Source organism: Miniopterus schreibersii (assembly GCF_964146895.1).
Source record: "Miniopterus schreibersii genome assembly, chromosome: 7".
NCBI lineage: Eukaryota > Metazoa > Chordata > Mammalia > Chiroptera > Miniopteridae > Miniopterus > Miniopterus schreibersii.
This window is the reverse complement of record NC_138108.1, coordinates 23676399-23701584: the sequence shown is the minus strand read 5'-3', so window position 1 is coordinate 23701584 and position 25186 is coordinate 23676399. Positions and strand designations below refer to the sequence as shown.

Sequence of the window (25186 nt, the reverse complement as noted above, 5' to 3'; positions counted from 1 at the left end):
AAAATAGTACGTACCTACCTAAAAGGATTGTTTGGAGTATTAAGTCGAGTTACTACTTATAAAGCACTTACAAATGCTTGTTAAATAAATTACATGATCCATACACCCATCCAGTATAACCAGAACCACAAGTCACATCAGAAAATGTATTCCTTTACTTTTAGCCCTTCTATTTCTTATTACGGCTGTGCCTTGTCAACTGGGGCACATTATGTTACAGATCTGAACTTTGCCAGAAAGGTGTTTGTATTTTATTTCAAATTATGATTCCTGAACATCGGGTGATGTAGCGTTCTGCTGTGCGCTCAGGGGCCCCTTCGAGTTTGGAGCGTGAGAGGCATAACCAACGCCGGCCTGATATTTGTAAGGGGCTCTGACATCCAAAGAGCCGCCGAGAAACAGTTATTGGTATTCAGAAAAAGGGAGGCTAAGAAGTCATCCTTTAAAAAAAATAAACTGAGCTGGAGAGCTGCCTGCATTTCACGCTGCCGCCTTCGGAAGAGGTGTGTTACCTAAAGCGCTTGCATCACGAATAGCGATGGGGAAGCTGCCTCCGCTCGCCGACTGCTGGACTCCTGGGCGGCCGCCCGCGGGCTGAAGCCCCGCGCGGTCTGCAACTTGGTTACCCCACGTTTCGAGCAACCCGTCTTGCAGGAGCCCGGCGCGAACCGGCAGGGAAAGGGAGGGGCCGGAACACCCCGGTTGGCGGGCTTTCCCAGGTCCGACCCGAGCCCCAGTACTTTTCCCGCGCCTAGTTTTCCAGGTCACTTCGGAATCCGCTCCCTTTGTTTACATCGGAGCCGGGCTCAGCCCGGGAAGCATCCTGCCTTCCACAAGGAGGGGCACCTCGCCTCCGCAGACCGTGGGGGCAGCGAAGTTCATTCTCCCGGGGACGGAGGGCGCCTCTCCCGCAACACGTGTCGGCCGTGACCAAATCTTCCAGTAACCCGGGCAGTTGAAGTGAGGCGGAGGGTCAGGGAAAGGCGGGGCGGTTGGTGCGGGGCAAGCAAGCCAAGTGCGGAAGCCGTGCGGGGATTCTTCTAGAAAGGGGGGTGGGAGGGAGCGAGGGCGGCGCGCGGAGGGAAGGGATCTGTGTGGGAACGTGCGTGTGAGCGGGTACGAACCCCGCGAGGCGCGAGCGGCGCCGTGCGCGAGCGGGGCGGGGGGCGCCGGCTCGGGGCGTGAGCGCCGGTGAGTGACACGGCGGGCGGGCCGGCGGGCGGGGGCAGCCCGCGAGGGGCGGGAGCGTCCCTGCGCCGAGCGGGCCGAGCGGAGTTGTGGCAGGGAAGGGATCCAGTCGGGGGCCGAGCCGGCTGCGCCCTCCGCCGCGAGCGCCGGCTGAGCGCGGCGAGCTCCGGACGGCGCGCGGCCCAGGCAGCGGCTCCCGCTCGGCCCGCCCCCCGAGCCGCAGGGGCCGCCGCCCCCGCTGTGCCTCCCCCTGCGACCGCGCCTCCGATCTGGTCCCCACTCCGGACCAGAGTGCGCGGCGATCGGCAGAGAGAGGTAAGCCCGGGACCCCTGGCCACCGCCGCCCGGGATCCCCTCCCCGCCCGCCGGGCCCGAGCCCGAGCCCGGATGCGGGACTCGGACGGACGCGGCGGGGCCTTCGCGGCCGGGACGGCGGCTCGGTCCGGGTCGCACGTTCCGCAGCCCGAGCCGCCCAGCCCCCGCCGCCTCCCGGGGCGCTGGGTGTGGCCCCCGCCGGGCGCCGACGCCGGCTGGCGGCGCGGACCGGACGCGGAGGTCGCGGTCCTTCCTCTCTGGCCGGCGCGGTTGGAGCCGGCGGGCGGGCGGGAGGCGGCGCCGGGACCGCCGCACCTCTGCGCGCCCTGGGAGAGCTTGTGGCCGCCGCGCTCCGACGGGGACCCGCCCGCCCCGGATCTGAATCGGCCGCGGTCCCTGGTCTGCCCTCCCCGGCGCGAGCGCCCCCTTCCACTGGCCGAGCGGAGCGCGACCCGCCCGCCGCCCGCCCTCGCGCTAGGAGCCGAGGAGCTGCCCGCCTCTGCGGGACTGTCCTGCCCTCGACCTTGGCCCCGCACCCCGGGGCGCCGGTGGGAGCGGGATGCAGCGGCCCCCGGGGCCGGGTGACGGGAGTATACGCCGAGCGACGCGGCCGCGGGACGAAGCGGTTGCACCTCGGTGTCCCGGCGGGTGGACCCGGAGTCCGCAGGCGGCAGCCCGGGCTCGGGACTGTGCGGCGGACGAAGCCCCGGGACAGCGGTTGTTCCGCGGTGCGGGAGGGTGGCCGCCCTCTCGGCGCTGGACGGCCGCTCGCTCGCCGGCTCGCGCACCCTGGTTGTTAGTGCTACGCACGTGGAGGAGGCGAAGGGCTGAGACTCTACCCGGCCAGGGAGGCGACCGAAGCCTCCCGGCTTCACGCGTGGAGGTTTCCTGTTCTTGGGGGGCTGGTGTTTGTGAACTTCAAAAGCTTTCAAGTCCCGGCATTCCCGATTTTAGTGGATGCCAAGGTTTTGGAGACCTGACAGTGTAATGATTCTTTTTGTACAGCGTTTGCCTTTGCGTATATCACAGAATCTGTGGCTTGAGACCTAGTGAACTTCGAACACAGCCTTTCTTTACATAAAATGTGTAATAGTCCCACTTGCTTATTTAAAATTTTCACAATGTTGTATTAGAAACTTGTACTCGTCCCTTTGCAAGTAAAAACACGACTGACATTTTAGAACCTATGCAGAGGATGAGGCTTTATGCCAGCATTTGAGAGAGTAAGGTCGTGTGACCTTTATGACATCGTTTTAGTTTGTCTTAAAGGAATGATTCATTGTTATTCTGATCATGTTTTCTAGAGGTAAAGCAGATTGAAATCTTGGGGGGGGGGGGTAGGAAGTCAGAAATGTTTTCATTAAGAAAAAAAATTCAAGTAACAAATCCAGTTATTCTGAAAGATACTCTGAAAATAAAGACTAAAGTTGCCTTTTGGGTAAAGTATTTCATCGGCCTTAGAAAATTGTATTACTTAACCAGAAAGCAGTGTGTTATGTGGATGAGGGCAGTTTTATCAAGTTAACTGTAGTGTTTAAAAATACCTGTGTATGATAATATTTGTTGGATCTTTAACTGGGGGGAAAATCAACTTTGAGAATGATTTCCTATTTGGACAAGGCATTTACTGCTGCATTCTCTAATTAGAGTTTTGGATTAAACACAAGCTTTGTTAAAACCTATTTTATGAAGCAGCAGCACAAAAAACATGTAAAATTCTCTATCTTTGTGGCTTTAAACACACACACACAGACTAGCTCCAAAGATAATTTGCATAAAAAACACAACCGACGTGAATTCTGAGAATATTTAAGAGGATAGTAAAAACTCAACATCTGGGAAAGAAGTATATTAATTGGCAATTTCCTTTCTTTCTTTAATCCCTGCCTCTGAAAATATTAAATGATTTCCTAGGAATCAACTTAGTTTAATATACTTATTTGGACAGGCAAAATGATCAACACTTTTTGTGTTCATTTTGTTTTAGAAAGGCCCCTAATGAAAGTCTTCGTGGGTGGTTCTGTGCTCCCACTGATTTTCAAGTGGCCATTGTGGGTATGGGTATCTATGGGCTATGAAGCTGCTTTGCCATCCCTGAAATGATCAGGAAAGGAAAATGCTTAGGCCACATCATTGCAGTCTTGGAAGCACTGCCAGTCAGAAGCAGCTCATAGGTCAGTTTTGCTGTGCAAATAGAAATACTTTTCCATCAGAAGTTAATCTTGAGATATGGCTCATTTTTGGTCCTAAGTTTTATCAATTTCTCAGTCTCTGATCATAGAATTGTGCTGTCATTAACCATGAATATTCATTTATGGCTTTTGTGTTGAAGATGTTTAGGTTGTCTTCATTCTAATACCTTTACACAATTTTAATCAGCACTCCATGAAGTGAATGGGGACAGGAACTTCTGGTTTTGTTTGATAAAATGTAAGACTTTGAGGTTGCTCATGTTAAGATCTAAGCTACTACCAACTGTCTCGCCACATGATGAGAATGGGGTGGGTTCTGTGTGCATTAAACAGATACTGCTTACTCAATTTCCATAGTACTTCTTTCCTAATCATCTCCTGTAGACCTGTTACTATTATTTGACTGTGACAATTGAATCATATGACTGCTATAAATTTTGTACACAGAACAGTAGCTTTTATAAACATAACACAGGACATGAGAGCAGAAATATAATATGACAGAGTGATGGAGTCTGTTAATTGATCTCTACATGATTGTGCATAATTCAACTAATCAATTCATTCCATCACTGTTCTGTCTTACCATGTAATCACACAATTAAAATATAATTTTCATGATACAAACAGTTAATGACCCAGTACACATAATTATAGAAGAAAAACAAACCTTTCTTTCTCTTCCCTTTTTTCAAGTAGTCTGCTATGAAGGTGTTATTTCCTTGACACGTCAAAATGGCTATTTTGGAGTTTTAATGGTTGTTATGTAAACAGGCCATATGTTGAATTTCTGCAGAACTTTACGTGTTCAGTGTTGTGGTACTCGACAAGATCCACTAAGCATTACATCTAAGAAACATAGTTTGTATTTTTCTCTACTCTTTATATCATTTCCATTACCTCTGTTTAATAGTATTTTCTAACAAGAAATTCTTGAATGAAGGGTGTCACCTGCCCTTACATCATACGAATCTTCAGTGCTGACGCAAACTCCATGTTCATTTATGCACCTGTTTAACAAACTTCTCATAGTGGATGTCCTGCTGTCAGGCTAAAAGGCCTCCTGCCTGGTAACACACTTTTCATATTCTCTGCTAAACCTTTTCCTTTTCCTATCTTCTTGATAGTCTTAGCATTCTCTTCATCACCCAGACTTGAGACCTAGGAACCATCTTGATTCCTCCCTTTCCTTCGGTAAAACTATGCATCGAGTTCTGTTAACTCTTCCTTTGTAACAGCTCTCTGAGCCAGCCCCCCGACTTCCTTTGTGTTCCTCACTTTCCCTGATAGCCCAGGCCCTCAGCCATCACTGTGTTCTAGGATGCTTATAATCTCCTACGTCCTGGTCTCTCTGTAATTGAGTTAGCTCCCTTCTGTGCATTTCCACCACGCTGACCTTCCTAAAACTCTTCTCCTTGGAACTCTTCTCCAAGGATTATCTCACAGGAAGGCTGTGTTGCAGTCAGGTTTATCTGATTCTAAAGCTAGTCCTCTTTCTACTAGTTAAATTCCTTTCATGCCCCGCCCCCCAAATTGCCTTTGACATAAAGTCTAACCACTCAACCTGTTTTAATGTGCTTCACAGTCATGGCCAAAATTTAACTTACCAACTTTACTTTATACTTTTCTCCAACAAGAACCTTTATTCCTACTAGTAAGGATCTCACTGCCCTTTGAAGATGACTTTGTACCCTTTCATTCATGACCTACATTTTATTTTTTATTTATTGATTTGAGAGAGACAGAGGCGGGAGAGAGAGATTAGTCATTCCACTTATTTATGCATTCATTAGTTGATTTTTGTATGTACCCTGATCGGGATCGAACCCAAAACCTTGATGTATTGGGACGATGCTCTAACCAACTGAGCTACCGGGCACGGCCCATGATCTACCTTTTAGAATGCCTTTTCTTTTTCTGGGGATCTAAGTGCAATCTTTAAGTTCAACTCCGCCTGCCCTATTCAAGTTACCCTCATTGGTTTCTTTCTCTTCTGCCCTTTTGTGTCTGCATCATTCCTTAGACCATCAGATAATCTCTTACATTATTGTGTTCTTAATTTTTGCTTTCCTAACTAGATGGCAAGTTCCTTGAGGGCACTGGTGTACCTTGTATGCTATCTTTGAATCATTTACATGCCCTTGAGCGTATCAGGCACTTGTCAACCAGAGGGTGACTTTTCTTTATGATGGGATTTTACGTTGCGTATGTACTCCTCACGGTTGTGTCCCCAGAGCCTAGCTTGCAGCTTGACACCTAGTCCTGACCTTGATAAATACTTGTTAGCATAGAAATTAATGTTGACATTGGATCAAAGGGACAGGCAGGCATTTGAAGGAGGCATTTGTCAAGGAGTTTTTCCCATTTTTCTTCAGTGGTTCTAATCAGCCTTTTTCTAAGTCAGCTGTGAGGATTCTGAGGCCTGGCATTTTCCAGAGTGGAGATAATGATGGAGGCTGGCAGTTGTGAGTTAGAATTAAGGAGGTTGTCATTGTTTTAAGGTGGAGTGATGGGTCCCATTGGTGAGCAAAAATAAAAGCATGTCGGCCTATGCCAGTATTTTATACATAAAACAATTAGACTAGAGTTATGAGTTGTATAGTACAGCTAATCGGCCCTAAAATTCCAGACTGTGTAGCAGGGCTACCTAACCTTTTCATTTAAAAGCTTCCTTGTAATGTTAAAAAAAATTATCTGGGGAATCCATTTGGGAATGAAAGTTGAGGTAAGGAAGAGATGCCACACCCATCCTATTGTATTCAGGACAAAATCCAATTCTTTAAACTTTTAGTAAAACTCATGTTGTACAAGGCACTAAACTCCAGGAAGGAGTTTAGTCAAGCAGGAGAAATAACATGTAGCTCAGAAACAAAGATCCAAGAGAGCTCAGAAGGGAAAATTTCCTTCTTGGGGTGGGGGGTGGGGACCGGCCTAAAGAAATCATTGTTTGAGCTGATTATTGAAAGGATTTGAGTAAGACTTCAATAACTGTCATTGGAAATACAAGGGTAGGGGAAGGGTGGGAGGGCTGGGGGCAGTGCAGGGCAGGCATTCCAGGATTTTTTTACTCTAACCTCAGTAGGTAAGCCAGGGTTCTCCTGGGCATTGGTGATCTGCAGTGTTCAATAATGAAACTTTAAGGATATACCAACACCTGCAGTAATTACTTTTGGTGCCAAGTGCCAAACTGACTGTGACATAAAGAGCAAAATAAGTCTTGTAAGCAATATAACCAGCGCATTCCTGGGTAGCATCCAACTTGCTTAGAATGCTCCAAACTGCCTCCTGCATTATGGAAACACCACTGAAGGCTGAAACTTTCTTGGTAATGTAAATAGGGAATGCCTGCCCAATTGTGCTCCCAGGTAGCCTGCTATCTATGGGACACTGCCCAGTGCACCTAGCAGAGTTCAATAAGTGGGTAAATGTACTGTTATATAGAGCCGTAGTTGTGATTCTGTAGAACTGTCCCCATGGACTGTAAAACTAGGGCTGATGGGATAAGTTTCAGGGAGACAGATTTGGGGTCAGTGTAAGGAAAGTAGTCTTATTATGGATTGTACTATTTCATTAGATGGTAAGCCCTCTGTGACTAAATGCATTCAATCATAGGCTATACTATAGGCAATGTCTCAATTTAATACATGCATTATCTCCTTTCTTCCTCAAAGCAGTGCTTTGAAGTATATATGCTAATTGCTCCCATTTTACTGAAGAACAATACTGATGCCTAGGAGGTTGGGTTATGAGTAGGTTGTAGAGCAGGTATCAAGCCCAAGCAGTTTGAGGGCAGACACTGAATATGTACTGCATGAAGAAAGGATACAAACATTGGATGGCCATTAGGATTTGCAAGGGCCCTTCCTAACATAGGACTGATTCTGAAATTCTCCTTCTGGATCAAGGTGCTAATTGTTGCAAAGCACTAATTCACTATCAGCACACCCAATTCCTAAAAAATCAGAACAAAGTGAGTACAATTATCATCATGATGATAGTTAACACTTACTGACCATCTCATTTAAACCCCACATGATCTTACAAGGTAGGGATTATGTACCCTTTTAAGAGGGGGACACAAGCTCAGGGAAGTCACATGACTTGAGCGAATCTGCAGAGTTGAGAAGTGGCAGATGAATCTGTCTGGTGTCTGACTCCCACCCCTAGCTTTTTTCTTACCCTGCCCTTTGAGATAATGGATGGTGACATCGAGAATACTTACCTACCAGTTCAGGACTGGACGCCAACCAATCAGAGAGGCCACTAGCTATAAACAACCACTGTGCCTTTCCTGGGTGATGACTATCACCTGAGGTGATGTTTAGGTGAAGTCCAAAGGTGTGTGAAAGGCTTGGTATTATTCTAAGACTGCAGATCTGGAGCTCCACAAAGCTGGTAACTTCTGTCTGGTTCAGCATTTATCTGATTTTATACATGATACGTAGTGCTATTAACAAACAAATGCCTTCATGTATAGTTATATTTCACTTATACTTCTAAACAGGGCCTTCTTCCCCACTCCTTTTTCCCTGTGCCCTCTTCCAACGGGAGGCTGATCTTTCCAGACAAGGGTCCCTCTTGCCTCCGCAGGACCATGCCCCATTATCTCTCTGTTCTTCAGGGTCTAACCAACCTTTTCTCTCAGTGCATGAGCATGTGTAAGTCTTTCTCATTTTTTTATGAAAACAGAAACCAAAACAAACAAAATCCCCTTGGCTCCTTCTCTCTCGGTCTGGTTATGTCCCATCTCATTCCTTGTCTTAGAAAGCAGCTCCTTGAAAGACAGGCCCTCATGCAATACCTGCTCCTCGCCACCTACTCATCCTCTCCAGCCCTCTCCCACCCCGTCCTCTCAGTGGCCGCCTCTGTCCTTCCAACTGCCAGATCCACTGTCTAGGAGTCTCCTCTAATTCTTACCTGTGTTGGTCTTAATGATCTCTGTCTGCCCCTTGAAACTTTGCCCACCTGGTTCCTGAGTCATTCCTCTCTCCGTATTTTCCCGTTGCCCAGTGTTCTGTATTGTATTAGACTTTGTAGGGTCCTCTCCTCGTCCTAAACCTCAGCATCCTTTAGAGTTCACTCTTCAACCCTCCGCTCACTCTTCATATTTACCTTGGGGCAACTCACCCAATGTTTTCTTCTGTTACCACCTATATGCCATTGATTCCTTAATCTACAACTCCAACCTTGAACTCTCCGGACCTCTGCTCCAGGTATCTGAAACTCAGCGAGTTTAAAACTCCTCTTCCACAACCAGCATATTTGTTCTGTGTTCTCTGTCTTAATTAATGGAACCCACTTCACCAAGTTTAAAATGTAGGGGTTGCTCTAGATTCCTTGCTCTTCCTCAGTCCCTACGTTTTATTGATCACCAACCCCTGTAGAAATTATCTCCTCAAACTGTCTTGGCTCTACCCTCACCTCCTGAAGACCATTGCCACCATCATTGCCGTGGTTCAGGCCCTCATCTCTGCTCTTGAGGATTCCTGCAGTAGCCTCATAACTGGTCTCTCTGCCTTCTACCTGGCCTGCCTCCAATCCATTCCCCACACTGCTGCCTTTCTAAAAGGCAAATTTGATCACGACTCTCTGCTGCTTAAAATCTTCCAGCAGAGTCACTGCTTCTCCAGGATAAAATTGAAGCTCCCTAGCATAGTACAAAAGCTCCTTTGTGATCTGGGCTCTCCCTTCGAGTGTGTTTCAAAGTCTTCTCTAATGATTCTAATCCCCACTGTCTACTCCTGCCTATATCACCCCTACTAAAGGATATGAGTCATTACAGAAAAAAAAATGAGAGGATGGATGGGAACATGGAACTGTCTGACCAGTACCTAGCTGCATCTGCTATTGAACCCTTGAAATAAGGCTAGTCCAAATTGAGATGTGCTGCTAATGTAAAATACATCATGGGTTCAAAGACTATATGAAAATAAAAGAATGTAACATATCTCATTAACAAATTTTAATATTGATTACACGTCAAAACAGTAATAGCTTGGATATAGTGGGTTAAATAAAATATATTATTAAAATTAATTTCACGTTTCTTTTTTTTAACATGACTGCTAGAATATTTTAAATTACCTGTGTGGCTCACATTATATTTCTACTGGACAACATTGTTAAGAACATCTCATTCCCAGGAGATACATTCTACAAGAGCCAAGCCCATGAGCTTTTTGACTGATTAAGTCAGCCCTACAGGTATAGAGAAGCAGCAATTGCTCAGTTTCTTAAATCCCGGGATATAATGTGCTTTAGATCAGATTCAGAATCGGAGAGACAGATTGTGGAAGCGACGGGCAGGAGTCTTACACACAATGCTCACAGAGCTGAAGTCATGATGAAAGCACATCTGTCTCCCCAGTCACCGTCAGGAGTGGGAAGCAGGGATTCTTGTGTGCTAGAGGGAGGATTTGAGATAGACAGGAGGAGCGAGGAAGGGCAAGTGGAGTCGCAGTCCATGGAAGCCCCCCAGCCGTGAGACGCCTGGCAGAATGCTGAGAGCCATGCCTGGGTCTCGGAGCTCTCCATCCTGCCATTGGTCCTTCCCCGTGGGCTAAGGCCTGGCGCCCCCATTGTTTAGCTCCAGGATCCTGAGCAAGTGAATGAATCAGTGGGTCATGAGCCTTGACAATATGTACATGCCATAACCACTGTGCATCAAACAAAATGACATGCCAAACAACTGGTAAGTGTTCTACAGAAGTCAGGTATGCCTTACGATCCTGAGGGCGGTAATCTGGGCATCAGTTAGCCCCAAAGGCCTTGGTGACAGGTATATGGGCTGTCAGAAAGTCCCAGAGGATATGTTGTGTCCTGCGAGCATGCAGAACTTTATGTTTTCACAGTGGAAAAGCCGACGGGTTGGTGATAGGAAACCAGAGCTTATCTTTTAGGAGCAGGAGGGAGAAACCTGGAGGTGAGGGGAAGAAGCCATGACTATCAAGAGAAGGGTTCAGCAGGATCAGATTCCAGTGAAGTCTGGTAGGCAGCGTGACTCAGCGTGTTCTCTTGGTAGTTTGTGTGCTGTGTTCTGTTGAACGCTTCACTTATAAGAAGAATCCCCCTGAGCAGTTGTTTTTCTTTGCTTTTACATATTAAGCATTAGTATAAAATTCTGGTAAGGGGAAAGATTCTTGTGCTCAAAATAAAAGTATGACAGTCACACATCTATAGAAATGGCTTGAGAAAGTAGTGATTACACTGGTGTGATTATTTCTCCCCCAATTGTGGGATGTGGGACCAGTTTAGGCCCCATGCAGGAGCCTCACAGCTCCCTTAGTGACCGTCCATCTGACTCACCATGGAGTTTGCCTTGCCAGGAAGCCAGCCTCAACTTCATTCTTGGGTAACTAAATTTTTACTTAGTGCCCCAGGTTCCAGTTTTTCTCCCACATTCCCAAGTCCCTCCTTGCAGTTCTTGTGTGGGAATCCCAAATTGCTTTACTGAGTAAGTGTGCCATCATATATCTCTAAGCCTTCTTAGGACAGCAGTCTTGCCTGTGAGCTACAAGACCTAGGGTGAGTCCCTGCTACTCCCTTCCAGGCTTCTTCAAGCCTGCCAGCAGTGGGCAGGAAACTCAGTTAGCTTAATAGATATTTGTGGAATTGAGTAGCTTGCCTGGGTACTAGCTGGTCCCTGGTTCCAGACCCCTCACACCAAACACAACTTGCTAACTGGCTGCCCCACCGGTCTCAAGGTCCCTTTTGTACCATATGTGCAACTTGGGAAGAAAAGGGGAAGGTGAGTAGAGGGCTGATTTTTTTTCTAAGTTGTGGTACATTCACTTCTTTGTCTCCTGTGGGGAGGCTAGTCTTGTGTGTACATAAAAAAGGTGGCTGCCTTTATGATGTGATTCAGAATCTGTACTACTCCAAAGGGCACTTCAAATATCAATGGTTTCACTTTCCTGCTCTCTGATATAGGGAAACTTATGTTATGAAAACTCGAGTCCTTTTCCTAAGACCAGTATAGTTTAGAAGACAAAGAGGACAAGTTTGGTACTTGAATGCCCTGGTTTTGACTCATGTAATTGGCTGGCTGTATGAACTTGAGCAAATTATTTAATCTTCCTGAATCTTGGGTTTTTTCCTGTATGATGTGGGACTAATACCTATTTGTTTTGTTAGGGTTTTGTTATGACTCAATAAAACACGATGGAAAGTGTTTTCCTAGCAGCAGGGCTAAGCTGCAGATGCTGTGGAAGTGGTAACAGACATGTGCTCCTTAGGATGAATAATTTTATAGCCCCTTCCCTGAGACTGATAAGGAAGGAAATAAGGAATCTGGGTCAAGGGGCCCAGATTTTACCCTTCCAAGGGTACAAAAGGACCAGAAGGAAGTCACTTTCACATTTTGCTTAAGGCCAGTCTTGTCTAGTGGTTTGCATTTGTGAAAACATCCACCTGGGATTATGAATACAGCATGAGGCCATGGAAAACAGGCATGTTTACATCGTCTGCCAGGGTAATGTAAGAAGAAACAAAGGAAGTTTTTGAATCTCTGAATAGTCAGGTACACTGCCATCAAAATAAACTTTTATTTCTATTCTTTGCTGACAAACTACAAATAAAGGAAGCCACTAAAATAACCTGAAAAGGAAGATTCAGATACAAATCAGACACCAGAGACAGATTTCGCACTTATTTTGTTGGAGCCATTCTTTCTCTAACCATGGGTGTTTGGGAAGTTCTTTTGTTGTGGCTTTTGTTGCTTACAGGAAGGGGGAGAAAGCTTTAGTGCACTGAGGAAGAATGGTTTTGATTGGAGGCAATATTGTTCTCAGTGTGGGCTGACTTTCATATATTATAGTGATTGCTAATACATAACTGAGAAAACCCATTTATTGAAGTGCCATAGAGTGGTGAGATAGTGGGATCTGACACACTGCCACTTCTGATCAACCAGGATTTTTTATGGAAATGTGGGAGGTCCTGTAATTTGTAAAGGGGAAAGTGGAAGCTGTTGTGCTGGCTACGTGGCTGCTAACGTCCTGGCCTGGAGGGTCTTTGTCCTTCCTCAGTCATTTCCCCTGTGAAGTCTGAATGGTGGGCTGCATTCAGTACATGCTTTGACGTCCTCATTGCAATACCATAGCCCTAGTATAGTGTCATATTAACATTGTAAACACGCAAGGGGAAAGTGTAAATCTACTGCCTCAAAAATTAAAAATAAAAGCACTAAAAGGATTATTTAGTGCTGGTTTGTGGCCTTGAATATATAAACTCATTTATTGTTCTGGTAGTCCCAGAGCAAGAACCCTTTCAGCTGTAATGGATGATATCAACTAAGGTTACCATGACAACATTAATTCACAATTTCTAAACTTTGGTAGAATTTGACTTCTGGTCTCTTCTGGATTGCATTTAAATTTAGTTAGTTATTTCTCATTTATTAAGACCAGGCACATTTAGATATCGCTAACATAAATGTACTAGGAGTCTCTTCATGAAAGTTACTGATACGAAATTGGAGGCATGTCTGTGGGCATTGGAAAGGCATAGTGCATGCTGTGGTCTGAGATTCCCCCCAAGCGCGGGAATCCCTCCCGCAGTGACCCAGTCAGCCAACTGCCATCTGAACCCTGCGGGGGGCCAGGAGGTCACAGTTCTGTGGTGCTGAGGAATTCTGCTGACGATATTCTGCAGGGCTCCTAGACCTTAAGCCCCGTTAGATGTGGACCTTGTCTCATTTGTGGTTGGACTGACACTCATTATCAAGTACACTAGGACAAAAGTATTGAAACCCCCCCCCCCCGCCAGCTTCCTGTTTGTCTCCATCACCTTTGGGGTTGCCGCCTTCTGTGTGGTAGTTCTTCAAATATTTGACCATAGCTATGATGTTTCCTATTTGAAATCTTATATTTTCAGGCTTACAGGGTCCCAGTTCTTCCAACAGATTTCCCAGCCTGTTAACACGCCTCTGGTCTCCTGCCACTCTGCCTGTGCCATTTAAAAGTGAAGCAACTTGAATGCAACACACTACTCCTGAGTTCCCCGAGTTGTAGAAACCCAGGGCTGCTGTTAACTCCCTCATTCGGGGCACCCTTCTTTTATTAATCTAGTCAAATACTGTGTTGACCTCCATTTTAAATCAGGGGCAGCACGTTGTTATTTTACATCCAAACTCAAACCTCCAAGTCTTTTTCTTACCAACCGCTACAGAGCCAAGTGCCCCTTATTGTGTCCTTATGCTGTTAACTGTGTGAACTTTATCCTTGCTACATTTTGTTTCTTTCTGCCAAATCACTTTTCCTCTCAAAACATTTTTGAATTCTAATTTTTTAAAATTCAGTTCATTACTGGTACTTCTTTCACTTACCAGTTGCACATTTGACAATGGTACTTTGTCACTGATAGAGTGTTGGTCACAACACAGGCCAGAGATAGAGCCCTTTGACTTTCTAGAGAATTCTTGACATCAGTGTGTGAATTTTGTTAGTTTTTTCAAACTAGCTTGATAATCTTCTACTTGTGCTTATTTTCTTGTTCCCAGGTTTTCTAAGAGGATACAGTCAGGAAAGATTTGGTCAAATGCTTCAGTAAAACTATTATTGTTGATTCACTTATTGCCCATCGTAGACCCTCTACTATGAAGTGTAGTGAGATTAATTTGGAGCAACTGTTAGATCACATTAATTTTTCTTTTGACAAATTTACTAAAAAGCGTATCTGGAGGACTGTACTTTTAATTTATTTAAACATAATTTTATAAAATAATTCATACATCATTTCAATTCATCTAAACTTGTTTAGTTTAAAGGAGCTGCCTTTTTTGTATATCATTTGGTTCTCTTTCTGGAATCATTGCTCTGAAAACAAATTGGTGGTATGACAGGAAATCACTCTTTAGGTGTCACTCCAACACATCATTATAGTCACACCTCCTGGGAGAGACAGTAATCAGGCTGAGGCATGTCCAAACAGTGTGCAGGTGTCCATGTAAACAGCTCCCTGACAGTATCACTAACGTGGCCATGACAGAGAATGTGCTGATGGCAGTGTGTCACCAATGGATGCATGTTTTCTCTAAATGGGAAATTCTGTATTATTTCAAGAGGTTTTTTCCCCCTCACACAAACTCTTTGACTTTTCGTGTTGATATCAAATGTCTTGTCAGATTTACATATGGTGCTTTCTGTGTTATCTTTTGTTGTATTCTTGTACAAAATAGTTTTTTTACTTTTTTTTTACTTTGGACTCAATGGAAAAATATAATTTAAAAGAACAGTAACACTGAGGAACCTAAATCTATAATAAGACAAGGGATAAACTATTCATAAAAACATTAGTATTTGTGCAATACTTTATATTTCGTACAGCACTCTCTCACATTTTCTTTTTTGAAAAAAAATTTTTTAATTGTTAAAATAATGCACTCATTGAATTTGGAAGAGATAAGAAATGGATAAAAATAATTAAAAGTCAGCTAAAATTCCACCATCCAGAGACTGTGTTGGCCTCTGGCATGTATTTCTTCCAGACATGCATGTATGTGTGTTGTAGGTGTGCGTGCACACACACATTTGTATGCATTTAAACTAGCCTCATGGTAGACCTGGGAAGTCTGTGCTGAAGCATCAGTGTCACACAGTTGTTCAAAGTGCTTTGTAGTCAGGCACTTTGAGCTTCTGGTCCTGGCTGTACTACTTATGTAGTGACTAAATCTCTTCAATGTTTTTACTTCTGTAAAATGGGAATAATAATAGTATGCATCCAGTAGGTTTATTGTAAGCATTAATAAGATAATGCATGCAAAGTATATAGCCATGCTACATGGCTCATAGTAAATGCTCAGTAAATGTGAGCTGTTATTATTATACAGGTGTTCTTGTCTGTTTTTCTCACTTAAATTCTAGGATAGCAGTTCCCCTTGCCATAAAATATGATTTGAAAAATATTTGGGATGACTGCATACATTTCAATATATGAATTTACCTTAATGTAATCATTTCCCTATTTCTAGACCATTTCCAATTTCTTGTTATCATAAAGAGCACCACAGCTAATATCCTTTACATTATTTTTGTGCATAAACAACAGATTCCAAGTGAATTACTAGTGGCATTTTATAGAGAGGCGGAAAAAGACTAACAATTCTTGAATGTCTGCTAATGTGCTGGGTATATGGTAGGTCTTTTGCAACAGAATTCACATTGAACTCTTCCACACGTCTGCGGAGGTACATCTGTTACCCCCATTTTTCAGATGAAAAAGCTCTGGGAGATAAGTAGCTTGCCAAGGTCACAGAGATAGCGGTGGTAGAAATGGTATTTGACCAGCTGTCTGATTTCAAAGCGTATGCTTTTCCATTCTGGCTTGCAGTCCGTGCCTGTCTTTTTAAGGCTGGAGGAATGAATGGTGACCATTGTATTTTTTACAAAATGTCACTTGGTGCCACATAAAAGATAGGACACTTGGCTGGAACTCTTGGCTTACTTAGTATAGTGCCTCTTGTGTGCGCATGTTCTTATATGTTTTGGAATCGAGCCTCATTAAAATAAGGTGTTAACCAAAGGAAATAGAACATGATGAAAGCAAACCTCAGGGAAGAAAATATTTATTTAGTCAATCATACAAAAGTCATCTTTGTTTCAGTTGTATGGACTAAGCCAGAATTACTTATCTCCCTGGGAATCAGAGAATTTCACATTAATCAATATAGGAATTAAACGGTAATAACAGCCAGAGTAAATTGATGCTGTCACAATGAATTGTAAGTTTCACTACTTGTATGTTAGGGGTTGAGAGGGAAAATCTTTGGCCTTAGCTATAAGATGATACACCAGTAAAGAGCTGTAATAATTGCTACAGGTCTAAGTACAAATATAGGGGAGACATAAAATGTACTGGGAGAAACCCCTAAAGAATTAACTTGGTGAACTGACAGGTTGTCTTTAAAAAGTCAGCCATTTGGAACATTTATCTTGGCAGCTCTCAAATCTGACTTACAGCATGTAGTGTGGCAATCAATTTTGTAGGAAAAATGCATAATTAATATGAAGATGATGGTATAGGTATTGCCAGTCAGTACCTAACACAGTTTCTCAGAACAAAGGAACAATTGAAGGTGTCTTTTAAAAGGGTAATCCTGGTTTGTCATTTTGTAGGTTTCAGTTCTTAGTAAAAATGAAAGAAAAAAAACCCTAGTATGCAATATTTCGTATCCAAGAAGTACCCTGTTGCACAGTTTCTAACCAGCTGTTGTCTACTCAGGAAAGCTATCTTTCCTTTTTGCATTCTTGAATTTTTATAGCCCTTGAGCTTACGCAGTCTTGTCTTCTAATTGTTCTAGTTTTCTTCAGTCATTTTAGTTCTTGCAAGGGAGGGACAGTGTCACTGATAGCCCAATACCTAGAATTGTTTTGCATCTTGATAGCACACGACTGCCAGCTTTTCCTGTCGCGATTATGTCCCCCAGGGTGGTGTTACAGGTGGGAAGGCCCACAAAGTTAAATTTGGGCTGTCTACACAACTTGTGAGTAGTTAGAACTGTGAGCAGAGACTTGGACGTGAATCTGCAGGTTGGATTCAAGTTGTGGCTCCATTGCTCAGTCTAACGCTGGGTGGAGTGTTTTGCTGTCTCTGAGCCTCTGCTCCCTCAGCTCTCACTGCAGAGTTAGGGGTCATATGGAGGATTATTTATTGAGCAAACCACTTGGCTAACTCAAAGTGCTTTTGTGATTAGTTTCCCGGTTCTTAATTAACGGTCACTGGTCATCCGTCTTGAGGAGAAGCTGATGTACCATTTAAAATATTTTCAAATGAATAATGGGAATATTTGTAAAATATATATGTAAAAATGCCCACTCCTAGGGCTAACTTCACCAGACCCTCCTAACTCTTTGCTTATACTTTTTCCAGTAACAATGGGACAGGCATTGTCTCAGCCCTGGAAGCCCCTGGCTAGCCTGAAGTCTCTCGAAGCTCACTCCCATGGCTATTCCTCTGAAGAGGAAAGGAGGCCCTTGGCATGAGCAGGTGGTTCTGTTGAACACAGTCAAGACCTGTATAAAAACAGGCATTATGTTATTCCAAGACAGAAGCAAAACTTGTATATTTGATGCATTATTGTAGCTTTCAATAAAAAAGACAAAGAAAAAAAAACACTAGCAGGCAAAAAAAATATTCTAACATGATTGCATTATTAAAATGTAAAGGAAACTCTTCGATTATTAAAGTAAGCATGTTGCTGGAAGGGAGACGACCAGAAGTTAAGAATTTTGACACTGGGTGGCGTCCATGAAAGCTTTTCAGAAGGCTCTCTTGGTTTTTTGCCCCAGATGTGGCCCTGTTGGTAAGGGCTGGGAGACTACTTCTGAGCCTGGCTGTAAGACGGTAACTCCCCACCCTGGGACTGCACTTCCTCCCTTTCCCTGGGCTGCTGTGGGCTAACCTCCCTGCTTTTTACTGCCTCCCAGCAGTTACTTTCTCTCAGTCTGAAGGGAAAGACAGAATTTGTTCATTGCTTGGGCTATACTGTGGGATTCTTTTGAAGGTGTTTCAGGCAGTTGATGATTGAAATGTCTTCATGGAGGTCCCCAGAGATGGGAGTATGTGAGCTGGGTGCTGAGCATTTTAGACAAGCCTTCTTGACCACTTAGCAGTAAGTAGCCAATGGAAGGTCAAGGGGTCCAGGATTCCTTGAGGATGCTAGCTGGGAATGGCTGAACCATTTTCTAAAATTTATTTCTCCTATCCTGGAAACTGTTCTGAATTTCCCTCACTTGCTCTGGAACCACATTTCATTTAGCTCATTTCTTCATCAGCTATTTCTTGAGGGTCTGCTCTGCACGAGGCACTGTGAGAGGAGCAGAGTAATCAGACGTTGAAAAGGAGAGAACGTTACATTGCCTTTGGTAGAAAGCAAGATATGCTTCCAGAGTAGGGAAAAGGGAGATGTTAAGAACGTGGTGGTGGGTTTTTTTTCTGTACTTTTTGCAATAAGTTGTACTACATAAAAATCTATACCAATATTCATTTATGTAGCAAATCCCTTCATAATGAAAATTCCTGTTATCTGTGATTTGGGCAAGCATCATTAGAACACAATTCCAATACAGAAGACTTTGGACAGTCCCTTGGAGTGAGCTAAAGTGGGATTTGACCTATATATCAAGCTTTTCATGGTTTTGATATTTTTCATTTCCACATGTCAACAAATACCTGACTTGATATTAAAGCCAGTTAAATCAATATTTCTTGCTGTAGTCAAGGTACAGCAACATATATCTGAGGGCAACATATCCCCAACAGCCATATTTTGTTGACCGCGTTTATTTTATCGCAAACCTCACTGATTGAACTACCTTTGGAAGCGTAGGATGAAAATATCAACATAGCCACCATAAAAAAAAAAAAAAAAAAAGGCCAGAGACTCTGTAATCTTGTCCCTCTGCCCCTCATTTAAGTATTCCCATAATTTATTTTGCTCACTTTAATCATAAGGAATGACAGTATGGAAAAGATCTTGATTGTGGTGGCCGTGCTCCAGTGGGTCCGCTTTATCCCTCCTCCCAACTCCCGCCCCAGCCAGAGGATGTCTGAGCACAGAGCAGCAGGCAGCAAATCCACAGGTCTCAGGCTGGAGGAGTCTAATAATCGTGATGGAAAGAGAATGGGGTGGAGCCTACTCCTACTTTTTTCCAAATTTTTAACTGTTAGAAGATTTCTGAAAGTTACCTTTTAAAAACTCATTTGTTTCTGTAAGCAAATGGCCTGAAGCATCAGTTTATAAACACCAAGGAATTTATTTACTGCTGTCAGAAAGGCCTGACTTCTCTTCCCTATGTACTATGAATAGAACATTGTCATTTTTTGGGCCCCTACTCTGTGCTAAGCACTTAGAGAATCTCACCTTGGGTCAGATAGGTGAAATGATGCGTCCAAGCAGGTGTTGTTATTTCCATTTTATGTGCAACTTGGGCTGCTGAGTAACTTCTGTGAGGCCACCAAGCTAGAAAGGGTACAAACTGGGATGTGAACCCACGTTTGTCTGATTCCAAAGCCTTTTCATTTTTTACATCAGGCGATTTTCCATAATATATCATAAGATTAAAAAAAACAGTTGTTTCAAATTGTTAAAGTAACACATGCTTATTATTGGAAGTTTGGGAAGCAGAGAAAATTATAAAGAAGAAAAGGATCACCCATAATTCTTCACCCCAAAGGTAATCACTACTAAAATTTTAATTCTTTCTTCCAGGCTTAAGCAAGCTATGATTTATATATCCAAGAGAGTGTTGTTCCTCAGAATTGTCATCTTCGAAGTTTGTGCATGTACTCCAATAAGGTTGCCATTGCTTAAAACATTTTTGGAATTCCTTTCCGAGCTAATTTAGAAACCAAATTCTCTAAAGACCCCCATGCGCAAAGTGCTTCGGTAGAGACACAGCAGACAGTGTGGCCATTACCTGAGTGCCTATCCACATAACACATTTTTATATCTTCTACCATTTCGTGCCTTCTCAAGTTATATGCTGCAATTATTTAACATCTGTAAAGAAAAGTCATTGCCTCTCTAACAACCGTAAACATCTTGTGCTGACTTCTATTATGGCGGGAGATGGAATTTATCAAAATGCAGCTTTCTCCCATGTCAAAGATTGATGGACAGTTTGGGGTATGTTTAAAAGTTTTTATTAAAAATTAAATCTATACATGTTTAATATCTCATCTGACAACTCGTGTGTTATTTATGACATTGTCAACACAATATTTGCTTCATGTAGCTCATTAAAAAAAATCAGAAAATTTTGTTTATCAAGTTTGAAAAAAATTTTAAAATTAATTTCCTGTTAATGGAAGTATTACACTCACTGAATTATTCCCCTCTAAGGAGTTTCTGTAAAAGCAAATATATCTAAGTGTGTTGAACTGATCTTTAAATAAAGTTAGTAGCATCTTGTATCGAAGTAAATGTTTTTCAAAGATGCAGGTACCAGTGTGCTCACACACACACAAGCAGCATACTTTATTAAGGTCAAGAAAGTCAACTAGTTATGTGCCAGCTGAGTTCTCATTTTTGAGTTGTGGTGTAAAACACTGTTCCTTTAGAAAACAAAGCTAACCCTTCACCCAGGTATCTCACTGATTGCCTGGTTTCTGTCTTGTTTTTCACAGACTTTCTTATCTGTCCCATCATCTTAGCATGGCACTCTCCCCCAGACTGCTGGGCACCTAGGACACCAGAACGCTGAATTGGGGATTGGTACATCATTTGGGGGCCACTCACAGGGTTCATATTGGCCACATTGGGCCTACTCAGTTGTCCTCGGGGCTATACTTTTCCCTGGTCTTCTGATTGCCAAGATTTCTTATGATAAGACTTCATCATATTCACAGAGCTAATTATAAAGTGAAAACCGAGTCTTCCATTGATATTGGGCACTGGTACAGTGTTCAGTGTTTGTTAGATAAATGAAGGGTTTTAATACATTCTCTCAAAAATGGACTGTTGGGAGGAAAAGGTAGTCTGGTTGAAAGTGTCACAATAGGATTGTGGATTAGAACCTCAGGGTTTAAGAGCCTCTAGGTCAGTCTTCTCATTTAAATATGAAATCCAGAGGTTAGCTGACTGGAAAAGGTCATCCAGAGAGCTGGTGCCAGAGCCAGGCACAGCATCCAGTGTCCCAAAGTCCTGTCCCATCCTTTCCAGTGCTTCCTCCTTATTAGTTGTTTCATGGAAGTTGATCTGACTCCACGGGATTAGTGACCAGAGCATTTGGAGCCCCACACAGTGCTTAACAGAGCACCTGATACACGGGCATTCTCAGGGAGCACTTGGAGCCATTGTTGACATAGGCGGTGACTGGTTGGTTTACTTACGATTCTGGCACCTGTCCGTAGTTCAAGTGGTTACTAGCTAAGCGGTGGGTTCCGTGGGGCTGTGTGGTGGTATGTTATAAGCTATCTCTTGGAGAAGGGAATATTATAACAACAATAACAATAGCTAACACTTGTAATAAATTAGGATATCATTGTGGTTTAGAATCCAGGCTCTGGGACCAGATGGTCACAGGTAGAATCCCCCATCCGCCGCTTGCCCTATATAGTTTGATGAGACAGATGATTTGACCCTTTGATGCCTCATTTTCTACATCTGCAAAATACTGATGGTAATAGTGCCTACCTCAAAGTATTGACGAGTTAGCCTGCTTAAAGCTCTAGAATAATGCCAGGCACTTTCTAGCAAGCAATGAATGTTAGCTATTGCTATTATTAAAATACCATTATTTTGTGCTAAATTCATTGCACAACTTATATATTATCCAGTCCTCTCAACAACTCTGCAAGGAAGGCACTAGTATCTCCCATTGTACAACTGAGTAAACCAAGGCACAGAGAGGTTACTCTACCCACACAGTTGTCATGCGTAAGGACAAATTCCATGTTGCTCTGGTTCCAGAACCTGCAGTTGGGCTTGGCTAGGATGGAAATGGGTGGTGTGGCTTTTAAGTGTGAGATCTGATCTCCCAAATTTCTTTTTTCCTAGAGCATTCCAGAGCCCAGGCTGCTTTCAGGAATATCTCCACGGACCCCCAGGTAAGTAGCAGTGGCCCTTCCCTCTTCATACCCTCTTCTGGTGCACGTGGCCAGCTGTCCTAGCACCTGCGGCTGACTCCCAGAGGCCATGTCGCAGCTTTGTCAGCCTCTCAGGGTCCCAGCACCAGAGTTCTTGTGTATAGGTGTGTAGACTGAAGTCACTTGTAAGGGAGCGTGGGGGAGGGGCAGTGGAGCCAAGGCTGGTCTGCCTAGCTCACATCCCCCTTCTCCACCTACATCAACATTTTTATGGGTTTCCTAGGATAGTTTTATGCATGTCAAATACTTCAAAGTACCAAAAAAAAAAAAGTATTTTACAGATTCCCCTGTGATGTAGAAAGGAATTATGGTTAAGAGTAGCTGCTCTGGAGCCAGACTGCCTGGCGCTCCCTCCTTGGTGATTGCCACGTTTGCTGTTGTTGCTCTCATTGAAGAGCTTGCTCCAGTGACTCCAGAAGTCCGACTTGCAATCTTCAGTGCTCACTCGGCGTTGGGTGGGGATGGAAGGACATAGGTGCTTGAGCAAGACACTTGGCTGGCTTTGCATGCTGCTTCTGCTGCCTAGGAATTGTGCAGCCTTGCATGTCAGCTGCTTCTCTAAACCTCAGCCGCCTCCTCTCTGAGATGGGGATAATTAATTATATCCATCTTGCAGAGTTGTTAGCGTGTTTCTAGCTCATGTATATAAAGTGAACTGTACAAGACTGACTTTCAATTAAGTGGTCCTATTATTGTTAGCAGTTACTAGTATTTGAAGGTGTTCTTCAAAAGTATTCGCTGGACAGGAAGCATGTTATTTTTGGTTCATCGTATTTTCCCTGAAATATTTTTATTTCTGCACCCCTGATAGTCTTGCTTGTTTAATTTGCTTAGCAAGCCATGTATCATTGTGAAAAGATCATCTCCGGTTCAAACCTATCAAAGGATTATAAATTCCAAGTCGAAGTAGTCCAAATGAATGAAGTCTTTTTGCACCTGTATGTTTCCATGAATGTTTAATCTAAACTTGATTCTCTTTCCGTAGCCCTCAAATTTTATTAGTAAGATGACTAACTTTTTGAAAAGAGCCATTAATGTTGGTGGTAGGTGGTTGTTTTCCATGAATGGAACAGAATATTTTACTTCCTCATATCTGAAATCTGAGTCCCTGTGAAAACACTTTCTTCTTTGTTGTTCAAGAAGAATTAGTATAGAAACTCCTGGTCAGCCCCCACCCCCAACACACACACAGCTTAGTTTTCCTTTCTTTTGGCAACTGAAGAGTTACTATGTACATTCCGGCAGGCTTCTCCCCATCAGACACGCAAGGGCACAATCAATTCCTGTTTTCTTGGAACGTACAAATAATCAGAAACTCTGATTATTCTGCTGGAAGGCAACAAACAGTTTGATGGAGAGATGTACCAACTGAAAACAATTCTGATTATATTTTTGTCAGGAGAATGAGATGCCTCCAGCTGTCTGTCACTAATCATATTAGAGGTGGAAAGCAAGAATGTTTTGGCCTGCAAAAGATTACTCTAATCACATGTAGGAACACGACTTTTACTGGCCGCTTATCCCAGAACAGTGTGACATTGGATGTCTGTTCTGTAACTCATCTTGCCAGTTGGTAGTAGTCCCCACCATGTGTCACATGAGCACACTTAAGGAATTTTCTAATTACAGTTCAAAGGCGCTTCTTTTATACTTTTATGCTCACTCTGCAGACATCACTGATTGAAATGATTTCTCCCTCAGCATAATCCTAATGCCAGCAGTTACGGAAGAGTGATGAGATGGCAGATGACACTCACAATAACTGAAGAGGTGTCCGAATTCAATTAGGAAGAGGCCTCTCCCATGTGGAAGCATAAGCCATATAAATCCATTTTAATCGTGAGCTGTGGTACTTATCTGGTCATGTTTATTTTGGATGCAAGTGCCAAAGCTGGATTTAGACCAGAACTCCAGATCTTTGAGCCCTAATGGCTAATTTGGGTATCTGTTGAATCCCTTAATTCATTTCTTAATTAGTTCTCTCAGAATTAGAGCTGCTTGGTTACAATAATTTTCACAAAATTTTCATAAATGGAAACAAATGTACATAGATTTCCACCCTCCTATGGCTCATACATTTTACTCTGGTCTTAAAGAACTATTCTTGTTGTTATCAAAATAATAACAGCAATGCCGGCAGTGACAATGACAAAACTAGCAGGTTGCTAGACAGTACAGTAGAGTATGAACTGAGGCACCAGGAAGCTTGGTTCTGCTTCCCAATTCAACTACTTAACAGCCATGAGACCTTGGTCAAGTTACTTTCTCTCTCTGTGCCTCATTTTCCTTTTGAAAATGGGAAGAATAATCATATCTACCTCAGAGGGTTGTTCTGAGGATTAAAACAGCATTGTATAGATGAGCTGATATGTAGAAAGCACTATAATAAATGTCCATTATTAAGTTTACTATCAATGAGACAATGGGAGACCACTGAATGGATTTCACTGGTGCCACAATATTGTCACCTAAATATGTCCCATTTATATAGTCCCTTTGCAGATCACTCATGACTATAATGAAACATTGGGGACTCTGAAGTTGGAATTATCTTTATTATTTGTATTCGTACTCCTCAGTTTGGCTACAGAATTAACAGTTTTGGCTTTTCATGCTTCACCAATATGAATGTTAACTTGAAACTTTTTGCTGCAAAATTGCTTTAAATTTTGAATGAACATTTTGTTCTTTCAGTAGGCATAATATGGGCCCTAATCATTAAAAGGAAAAAATGTTACTACAATATGTAAAAAGTAAATATGTGGGGGGAGGAGATTTGGGGCAATTGGCTTCAATAAATTCATTGGAAATTTTCAAAGTATTTTTGAACACAGTTAAATGTATTTAATATCATAGTTCAAATTTAATGAATGTGCCAGGCGTGAAAGTCTGGGGAAAGATAAATC

The 25186-nt window shown here is 43.2% G+C and overlaps 1 protein-coding gene across 6 annotated transcripts in view; it reads left to right on the top strand.

Moving 5' to 3' along the window:
• The first annotated feature begins 499 nt into the window (after positions 1–499).
• The window catches only part of SPATS2L (spermatogenesis associated serine rich 2 like), a 148966-nt gene continuing 124279 nt past the window's right edge, over positions 500–25186 (top strand). For 2 of the 6 annotated variants that reach the window (XM_081143308.1, XM_081143304.1), the window contains exons 1-2: positions 500–960; positions 22192–22241. The gene's annotated coding sequence lies outside the window, so the exon portion shown is untranslated. Of the gene's footprint in view, positions 961–1055; positions 1192–1240; positions 1504–22191; positions 22242–25186 lie in introns of those variants that run through there. The other 4 variants (XM_081143307.1, XM_081143303.1, XM_081143309.1 and 1 more) reach the window with 3 other exon arrangements.